Source organism: Eretmochelys imbricata, chromosome 9 (assembly GCF_965152235.1).
Source record: "Eretmochelys imbricata isolate rEreImb1 chromosome 9, rEreImb1.hap1, whole genome shotgun sequence".
Lineage (NCBI taxonomy): Eukaryota > Metazoa > Chordata > Testudines > Cheloniidae > Eretmochelys > Eretmochelys imbricata.
In genome coordinates this window covers 9,165,971-9,175,731 of record NC_135580.1, presented here as the reverse complement: position 1 = coordinate 9,175,731, position 9,761 = coordinate 9,165,971, and positions in this window count along the sequence as shown.

Sequence of the window (9,761 nt, the reverse complement as noted above, 5' to 3'; positions counted from 1 at the left end):
CATAAAACGTACAGAGCCATGTGTGTTTGCAATGGAGAATGCAGACCTGCCTCACAGTAAGAGTTAATATAATAATAGGGATATGGCCTAAAACAGGGGTTCTCAAACTGTGGGTCGGGACCCCTCAGGGGGTCACGAGGTTATTACATGGGGGTTCGCGAGCTGTCAATCTCCAGCCCAAATCCCGCTTTGCCTTCAGCATTTATAATGGTGTTAAATATATAAAAAAGTGTTTTTAATTTATAAGGAGGGTCGCACTCAGAGGCTTGCTATGTGAAAGGGGTCACCAGTAAAAATGTTTGAGAGCCACTGGCCTAAAAAGACCTATGGGCCATACCATGTTGCTTGTTTTTAAGCAGAACTCTCCACTGACTTCAGTGGGGAGTTATGATGATAATTCATTGCAGTGAGCCTGAAGTGCCAAGTGCTTCCCAAACATATAGACGGACACAGTCCCTGCCCCAACAAACTGAAATACTAGTGGTAGACATGACGCACAATGAGAGCTACTACCATAGGTGGGAGAAGATAGGAAGATGGGTGGACAAAGTTTACCCAAATAAGGTCATGCAGTTACATGTCTTGTTACAAAACACATACAAAGCAACTTCTCCCCAACTCACTAATATCCCCTTCCTGGGGCTGTTGCCCTCTTAGTCAGCCCACACATCCTTCTTCACTGACACCCACCCCACTACCTGGCCTTCCCTGCTTATCCCTCATCCTCTCTGTCAGCATCCAATCACCTCTCCTCACTATGAAAACCTCCAGCTTTACCCCGTCCTCTCCTGCCATCCCACTCTCCACCCTCACTCCAGTGACCACCCCAGGCAATTCGTCCTGCAAACATGCCGTACCTACCTCTGACAATCAGCACAAGTTCCCCGCCCCTCCACATTACTGCTGATTGTGAAGACTGCTCCCATTTCCTCCTCTCCGCTCCCCACATGTGAACAGGCACCTGGAATTGTCTCATTGTGGTGCTGAGGTGGAGGCAGGTGCCTATTAGCAGGACACCAGATAACCCCTATACTAATAAAAACAGCGAGATTTCTGTTAACCACGGGCCAAACCCAGTGCTGATACGGCTATAAATTACACATCAGGTGTGAGCTGGCCAGAAACAGGGTGTACATGGTAAACTGTCTAACTGGCATTGATGAATGTAAACTTCCATGCCCAGGGATTGCTGGGGTGGAGCTAGCAGAAAAATCAACTAATAGGAGAGCACAGGATAAACTAGAGGGAGGGGTTGCTTTATCTTACAGCCTTTAGGCAGTGGCATCCTGCTAACACACCCCCTTGGTGCCTGTGAAAATTACACTTGTGTTACATGCTCATTTAATGCCGTCTTGGTGCAACAAACATGACTTTTGCACTTTCACTCATTTTCTGACCAATTTACCACCGCCGTTTATGTCCCCACTAAATTTGGCCCACAGGCCAAATAGCAGTGGCAGCTCCTGACACCAGGTTTGGTGTTCAACGACAGCATGATTGCCCCCCTAACACCATCAGCAGACTGGCTCCCAGGAAAGACCACTACCTCTCTCCCCTCTGCCCAGGCACTGACGCCGCCTATCCCAGTTTAGGCTGCAGGATGCAAAAGGAATATCACAGCTTTGTGGTGTTTATAAGACGACAAGCCAGGGGATCAGGTAGATTGCTGTTGCCATGGTACTACTTTAGTTTTAAGTGTCAGCACGGATCAATGCCCTGGCTTTCCAATAACACTCAGATAAAAACTTACGGGCTCGTTTCCCCCATTACTGATTTTTGAGGTTTATCCATCAGCCTCAGAAGTTGCTCACTAGTTACTTATTAACTCTCAGGTGAGTTTCAAAATACAAACAGAAGAAGGTCACAGAAATTCCTTCCAAAGCAAAACTGGTTTGAAATGACCGAGGAGTCGACTGTGGTTAGCCCTTACATTGCTGCACTGTTGGAGAGGGCTAGATGGACCATGGATCTGACCCAGTGTGGCCAGCCTTATGTTTGTAAGATCCTGGGAAGGAAGGGTGCTATGAAAGGGGAAAGACAAAAATGGTAATGTGTTTTAAAAATGATTTTAGTGCAGGTGAAAAGTGCCAGAGAAACGGTCCCAGCAAGTGAAGGCAGCAGCAGCGTTGCAAACTCCCTTACGCTGCCTCCTGCCACCTTGCTTCCACCCTGTCCTGGACAGTCCTCCCTCATGGGCAAAGGGTGATAATTCACTCTCTGTTTCCATGAATTTCTTGGCCTCTCTGCCGACACTGCCGACAGGGTTGCCAATTAGTGCTGGCTGTGCTCTTGGCTCTTATGGTGGGGAATTGTTACATTCTTGGTTCTGTTCTCATTCCCTCCCAACAGAACATCAGAACGACCATACTGGGTCAGACCAAAGGTCCATCTAGTCCAGTATCCTGTCTTCTAACAGTGGCCAATGCCAGGTGGTTCAGAGGGAATGAACAGAACAGGTTATCATCAAGTGATCAATCCCCTGTCGCCCATTCCCAACTTCTGGCAAACAGAGACTAGGAACGCTTCAGAACATGGTTTTGCATCCTTGCCAATCCTGGCTAATAGCCATTGATGGACCTATCCTCAATGAACTTAGCTAGGTATAAACTTAACTGGGTATAAACAGCTTTTTCCTTACTGTTAAGTAGCTGATCTTAGCGCACCAACAGAAACACAGACATAGCAAAGCTCAGCACCTCCTGCTGGAATTCACACAGAATACCCAGGCAGTAACAAAGCAGCCTGGCAATTGAAACTGGTGAAAAGTGCAGTGAGTTAATGATGCAGATCTGACACAGCTGTTCGCTCTGTTATTCAAAGAAAGGGAAAAATTTTTGGTTGATTTGTTAATTGTCGTTTCTAGATCACTCATCACCATAACGTGATGCCAAGCACAAGGGCATCAGCTAGAAGCAGTTGGGGTGCGTACACGCAGGACTATATTCTGAAGAGGGAGAGAATAACAGTGTTTAAAGCCAGTGGTTTACAAAGGGGGCAGATGTCAAGGAGAGGGGAGAGAAGTTGTGGTTATTAATTGCAGCATTAGATCAACACAAACCATTTTCTGATTCTTCCATTTTACTGATAGGAAGGAGAGTGAGTGTGTACGTCAGGAGGAGGAGGGGAGCAGTTCAGAGCCTGGAAGCAGCAAATCTGCTTTGTGCCCTTGTTGTGCTACTAAGAAAATGCAGTAAGAAAATGATTCCTGCTACCATATGATTGCATAGGGACCTGTAGAGATTCCAGCTACAAACACATGCTCAGTCCTGCTAAGGAAGGGAAGCTTTTCCCGAGCACAGGGAGCATCATATGTGCCCTCGGTAGGGTAATACACGCTGCACTATGCTCAGGACTACGGTGACCAGATGTCCCGTTTTTATAGGGACAGTCCCGTTTTTGGGGACTTTTTCTTATATAGGCTCCTATTACCCCTCCCTCCCTGTCCTGTTTTTTCACAGTTGCTATCTGGTCACCCTACTCAGGACTCCTCATTGGAGTTTAGTGAAGAGAAATCCAGAATGTAAAAATACAATAATATAGTCCTGGTGCTGAGGTTATGTGAATGTAAATAAAACAGTAACAATCTAGATAGGGCCTGCACTGTGTTGTACTGATGTGCAAGAAATGAGTGGGTGTGACGAAGGCATATGGAATCCCCCCACCCCCAAAAACCAGCAGGGCAGAATCTCTTGGAAGGAAATAGCAGGAGATATGCACTCACTAGTGCACCAGGTCACCAAGGACAGGTGTTAGCTGTGTTGCTTAATGCACTACTAGACGGTGCTCAGCTACTAAGGCAATGACTCTGAGCAAAATATAGAATGGAATAGACATGTGGTCTGCAGATTTGGCAGCACGTCCAGCTGGTTAGCACGTACGCAGCAGCCAGTGCCACTCCTCTTCTGAGAGGCACCAGTGTGTGCCCTGCACGTTCCCCCCCCAGGCCTCTGGAACCCTGGCCTGGTTGGCAGGATTCCTATAGAAAATGGCACACTGGCCATTTTCTCTGATCATCGTCACTGCATTAGGCAGGGTATAATTTAGCCCTCATATATGCGAGAGAGGCAGAGAGAGACCTTGCCCTGGTCTACACTAGGACTTTAGGTCGAATTTAGCAGCATTAAATCAATGTAAGCCTGCACCCGTCCACATGATGAAGCCCTTTATTTCGACTTAAAGGGCTTCTAAAATCGATTTCCTTACTCCACCCCGACAAGTGGATTAGTGCTTAAATCGGCCTTGCCTGCTCGAATTTGGGATAATGTGGACACAATTCGACGGTATTGGCCTCCGGGAGCTATTCCAGAGTGCTCCATTGTGACCGCTCTGGACAGCACTCTCAACTCAGATGCACTGGCCAGGTAGACAGGAAAAGAACTGCGAACTTTTGAATCTCATTTCCTGTTTGGCCAGCGTGGCAAGCTGCAGGTGACCATGCAGAGCTCATCAGCAGAGGTGACCATGATGGAGTCCCAGAATCGCAAAAGAGCTCCAGCATGGACCGAACGGGAGGTACGGGATCTGATCGCTGTTTGGGGAGAGGAATCCGTGCTATCAGAACTCCATTCCAGTTTTCGAAATGCCAAAACCTTTGTCAAAATCTCCCAGGGCATGAAGGACAGAGGCCATAACAGGGACCCGAAGCAGTGCCGCGTGAAACTGAAAGAGCTGAGGCAAGCCTACCAGAAAACCAGAGAGGCGAACGGCCGCTCCGGGTCAGAGCCCCAAACATGCCGCTTCTATGATGAGCTGCATGCCATTTTAGGGGGTTCAGCCACCACTACCCCAGCCGTGTTGTTTGACTCCTTCAATGGAGATGGAGGCAATACGGAAGCAGGTTTTGGGGACGAAGAAGATGATGATGATGATGAGGTTGTAGATAGCTCACAGCAAGCAAGCGGAGAAACCGGTTTTCCCGACAGCCAGGAACTGTTTCTCACCCTGGACCTGGAGCCAGTACCCCCCGAACCCACCCAAGGCTGCCTCCTGGACCCAGCAGGCGGAGAAGGGACCTCTGGTGAGTGTACCTTTTAAAATGCTATACATGGTTTAAAAGAAAGCATGTGAAAGGATTACTTTGCCCTGGCATTCGCGGTTCTCCTGGATGTACTCCCAAAGCCTTTGCAAAAGGTTTCTGGGGAGGGCAGCCTTATTGCATCCTTCATGGTAGGACACTTTACCACTCCAGGCCAGTAACACGTACTCGGGAATCATTGTAGAACAAAGCATTGCAGTGTATGTTTGCTGGCATTCAAACAACATCCGTTTTTTATCTCTCTGTGTTATCCTCAGGAGAGTGAGATATAATTCATGGTCACCTGGTTGAAATAGAGTGCTTTTCTTCAGGGGACACTCAGAGGAGCCCATTCCTGCTGGGCTGTTTGCCTGTGGCTAAACAGAAATGTTCCCCGCTGTTAGCCACTGGGAGAGGGGAGGGTTGAGGGGGTAGCCACGCGGTGGGGGGAGGCAAAATGCGACCTTGTAACGAAAGCACATGTGCTATGTATGTAATGCTAACAGCAAGGTTTACCCTGAAAGAGTGTAGCCACTGTTTTATAAAAAGTGTCTTTTTAAATACCGCTGTCCCTTTTTTTTTCTCCACCAGCTGCATGTGTTTCAATGATCACAGGATCTTCTCCTTCCCAGAGGCTAATGAAGCTTAGAAAGAAAAAAAAACGCACTCGCGATGAAATGTTCTCCGAGCTCGTGCTGTCCTCCCACACTGACAGAGCACAGATGAATGCATGGAGGCAAATAATGTCAGAGTGCAGGAAAGTACAAAATGACCGGGAGGAGAGGTGGTGGGCTGAAGAGAGTAAGTGGCGGGCTGAAGAGAGTAAGTGGCGGGCTGAAGAGAGGGCTGAAGCTCAAATGTGGCGGCAGCGTGATGAGAGGAGGCAGGATTCAATGCTGAGGCTGCTGGAGGACCAAACCAGTATGCTCCAGTGTATGGTTGAGCTGCAGCAAAGGCAGCTGGAGCACAGACTGCCACTGCAGCCCCTCTGTAACCAACCGCCCTCCTCCCCAAGTTCCATAGCCTCCACACCCAGACGCCCAAGAACGCGGTGGGGGGGGGCCTCCGGCCAACCAGCCACTCCACCACAGAGGATTGCCCCAAAAAAAGAAGGCTGTCATTCAATAAATTTTAAAGTTGTAAACTTTTAAAGTGCTGTGCTTAAAGTGCTTTGTGGCGTTTTCCTTCCCTCCTCCACCACCCCTCCTGGGCTACCTTGGTAGTTATCCCCCTATTTGTGTGATGAATGAGTAAAGAATGCATGAATGTGAAGCAACAATGACTTTATTGCCTCTGCAAGCGGTGATTGAAGGGAGGAGGGGAGGGTGGTTAGCTTACAGGGAAGTAGAGTGAACCAAGGGGCGGGGGGTTTCATCAAGGAGAAACAAACAGAACTTTCATACCGTAGCCTGGCCAGTCATGAAACTGGTTTTCAAAGCTTCACTGATGCGTACCGCGCCCTCCTGTGCTCTTCTAACCGCCCTGGTGTCTGGCTGCGCGTAACCAGCAGCCAGGCGATTTGCCTCAACCTCCCACCCCGCCATAAATGTCTCCCCCTCACTCTCACAGATATTGTGGAGCACACAGCAAGCAGTAATAACAGTGGGAATATTGGTTTCGCTGAGGTCTAAGCGAGTCAGTAAACTGCGCCAGCGCGCCTTTAAACGTCCAAATGCATATTTTATCACCATTCTGCACTTGCTCAGCCTGTAGTTGAACAGCTCCTGACTACTGTCCAGGCTGCCTGTGTACGGCTTCCTGAGCCATGGCATTAAGGGGTAGGCTGGGTCCCCAAGGATAACTATAGGCATTTCAACATCCCCAACAGTTATTTTCTGGTCTGGGAATAAAGTCCCTTCCTGCAGCTTTTGAAACAGACCAGAGTTCCTGAAGATGCGAGCGTCATGTACCTTTCCCGGCCATCCCACGTTGATGTTGGTGAAACGTCTCTTGTGATCCACCAGAGCTTGCAGCACTATCGAAAAGTACCCCTTGCGGTTTATGTACTCGGCGGCTTGGTGCTCCGGTGCCAAGATAGAGATATGGGTTCCGTCTATGGCCCCACCACAGTTAGGGAATCCCATTGCAGCAAAGCCATCCACTATGACCTGCACATTTCCCAGGGTCACTACCCTTGATATCAGCAGATCTTTGATTGCGTGGGCTACTTGCATCACAGCAGCCCCCACAGTAGAGTTGCCCACTCCAAATTGATTCCCGACTGACCGGTAGCTGTCTGGCGTTGCAAGCTTCCACAGGGCTATCGCCACTCGCTTCTCAACTGTGAGGGCTGCTCTCATCTTGGTATTCATGCGCCTCAGGGCAGGGGAAAGCAAGTCACAAAGTTCCATGAAAGTGCCCTTACGCATGCGAAAGTTTCGCAGCCACTGGGAATCGTCCCAGACCTGCAACACTATGTGGTCCCACCAGTCTGTGCTTGTTTCCCGAGCCCAGAATCGGCGTTCCACAGCATGAACCTGCCCCATTAGCACCATGATGCATGCATTGGCAGGGCCCATGCTTTCAGAGAAATCTGTGTCCATGTCCTGATCACTCACGTGACCGCGCTGACGTCGCCTCCTTGCCCGGTATCGCTTTGCCCGGTTCTGGTGCTGCATATACTGCTGGATAATGCATGTGGTGTTTAATGTGCTCCTAATTGCCAAAGTGAGCTGAGCGGCCTCCATGCTTGCCTTGGTATGGCATCCGCACAGAAAAAAGGCGTGGAATGATTGTCTGCCGTTGCTCTGACAGAGGGAGGGGCGACTGACGACACGGCTTACAGGGTTGGCTTCAGGGAGCTAAAATCAACAAAGGGGGTGTCTTTACATCAAGGAGTATTTCAGGCAGGACTTCACGGAGGGTTCCAATAAGAAATGGTGCACCTAAGTTATTGTTCTTATTGGAACGAGGAGGTTAGCCTGGCCTCTGATTGATACATGGCTAGATTTACCTCGCTGCACCTTCTCTGTGAGTGACTGCAGTGTGACCCAGAGGAATGAGTCCCCTAGACAGGGGAGGAGGCAAATGAGTACAAAACAAATCTGGTCTATTTCTTGTTTTGATCCACTCCATCTATCTTTTACATCTTTGGCTGGCAGCAGATGGTGCAGAAGGACTGCATGCCATCCACATCTCATGGCTGCTCGGCAGAAGATGGTACAGTACGACTGCTAGCCATCCTCATCTCTTGCCTGCCTGGCAGAAGATGGTACAATACAACTGCTAGCAATCCTCATCTCTTGCCTGCCCGGCAGAAGATGGTACAGTACAACTGCTAGCAATCTGTATCACCTGCCTGCTCACCAAAAGACGGTTCAATAGGACTGACTGCAGGACTAAAGAGAATGACCTGGTCAAGTCACTCCAAATTTAGTCCCTGCGCCCATGTCTGTCCAGGCGCTCCCAGCCGACGTGGCCAGGAGCACCTCGGACATGACGATGATGGCTACCAGTCGTACTGTACCGTCTGCTGCCACAAGGCAAGGGGTTGCTGCTACTGTGTAGCAATGCCATACCGCATCTGCCAGCACCCAGGAGACATAGGGTGACGGTTACCTGAGCGGGCTCCATGCTTGCCGTGGTATGGCATCTGCACAGGTCACTCAGGAAAAAAGGCGCGAAACGATTGTCTGCCCTTGCTTTCACGGAGGGAGGGAGGGAACGGGGGCCTGACGATATGTACCCAGAACCACCCGCGACAATGTTTTAGCCCCATCAGGCATTGGGATCTCAACCCAGAATTCCAATGGGCAGCGGAGACTGCGGGAACTGTGGGATAGCTACCCACAGTGCAACGCTCCGGAAGTCGACTCTAGCCTCGGTACTGTGGAAGCACTCCGCCGAGTTAATGCACTTAGAGCATTTTCTGTGGGGGGACACACACACTCGACTATATAAAACCGATTTCTAAAAAACCGACTTCTATAAATTCGACCTTATTCCGTAGTGTAGACATACCCCTTGTCTATTAGCACAACAGTAAATGGCAGGCACGATCCTGTTACGGTCACACGGGGCTGCCTGCAGATAGCATTTACTTTAAATAGATATCCCCTCGCATACCTACACAGACACAGCACATCATAATCTCCTGCCAGGAGAGCGAGCACCATCAGGTGTGCCTGTTCCTGAACTGCAGATGCTGCCAGCATGTTGCACTACTGCAGAGCAGCCTGCAGCAAATGTCAGGTGTGTCTAAGAGACTCAAGGCCTTGCAGTTTTATTTATTTAACTAGTTTCAGAGTAACAGCCGTGTTAGTCTGTATTCGCAAAAAGAAAAGGAGTCCTTGTGGCACCTTAGAGACTAACCAATTTATTTGAGCATGAGCTTTCATGAGCTACAGCTCACTTCATGCTCAAATAAATTGGTTAGTCTCTAAGGTGCCACAAGGACTCCTTTTCTTTTTATTTAACTAGGGAACAGGAGGAAGCCTGGCCATCTTATTGTTACATTATGTGCATTCGGCTACAGAGTCCATCTCTTTGTCTTTGTAAACGAACACGGACGTCATCACTCATGATGTCATGCCCAAAAATAATTTAGGTGCTTTAAACAAATATTAAAGGCAGGCACATGCCTCAAAGAACCTGTGAACTAAAATAGACAAAGGATGGGAGGGAAAGCGGAAGACCACACTTCCCATTTTCCCCAGAGTCTTTTCTGCCTGTGGATTCAGAGCTGTATTGGCCTGATTTTCAGACGTGCTGAGCACCCACATATCCCACTGAAGTCAATTGGAGCTGC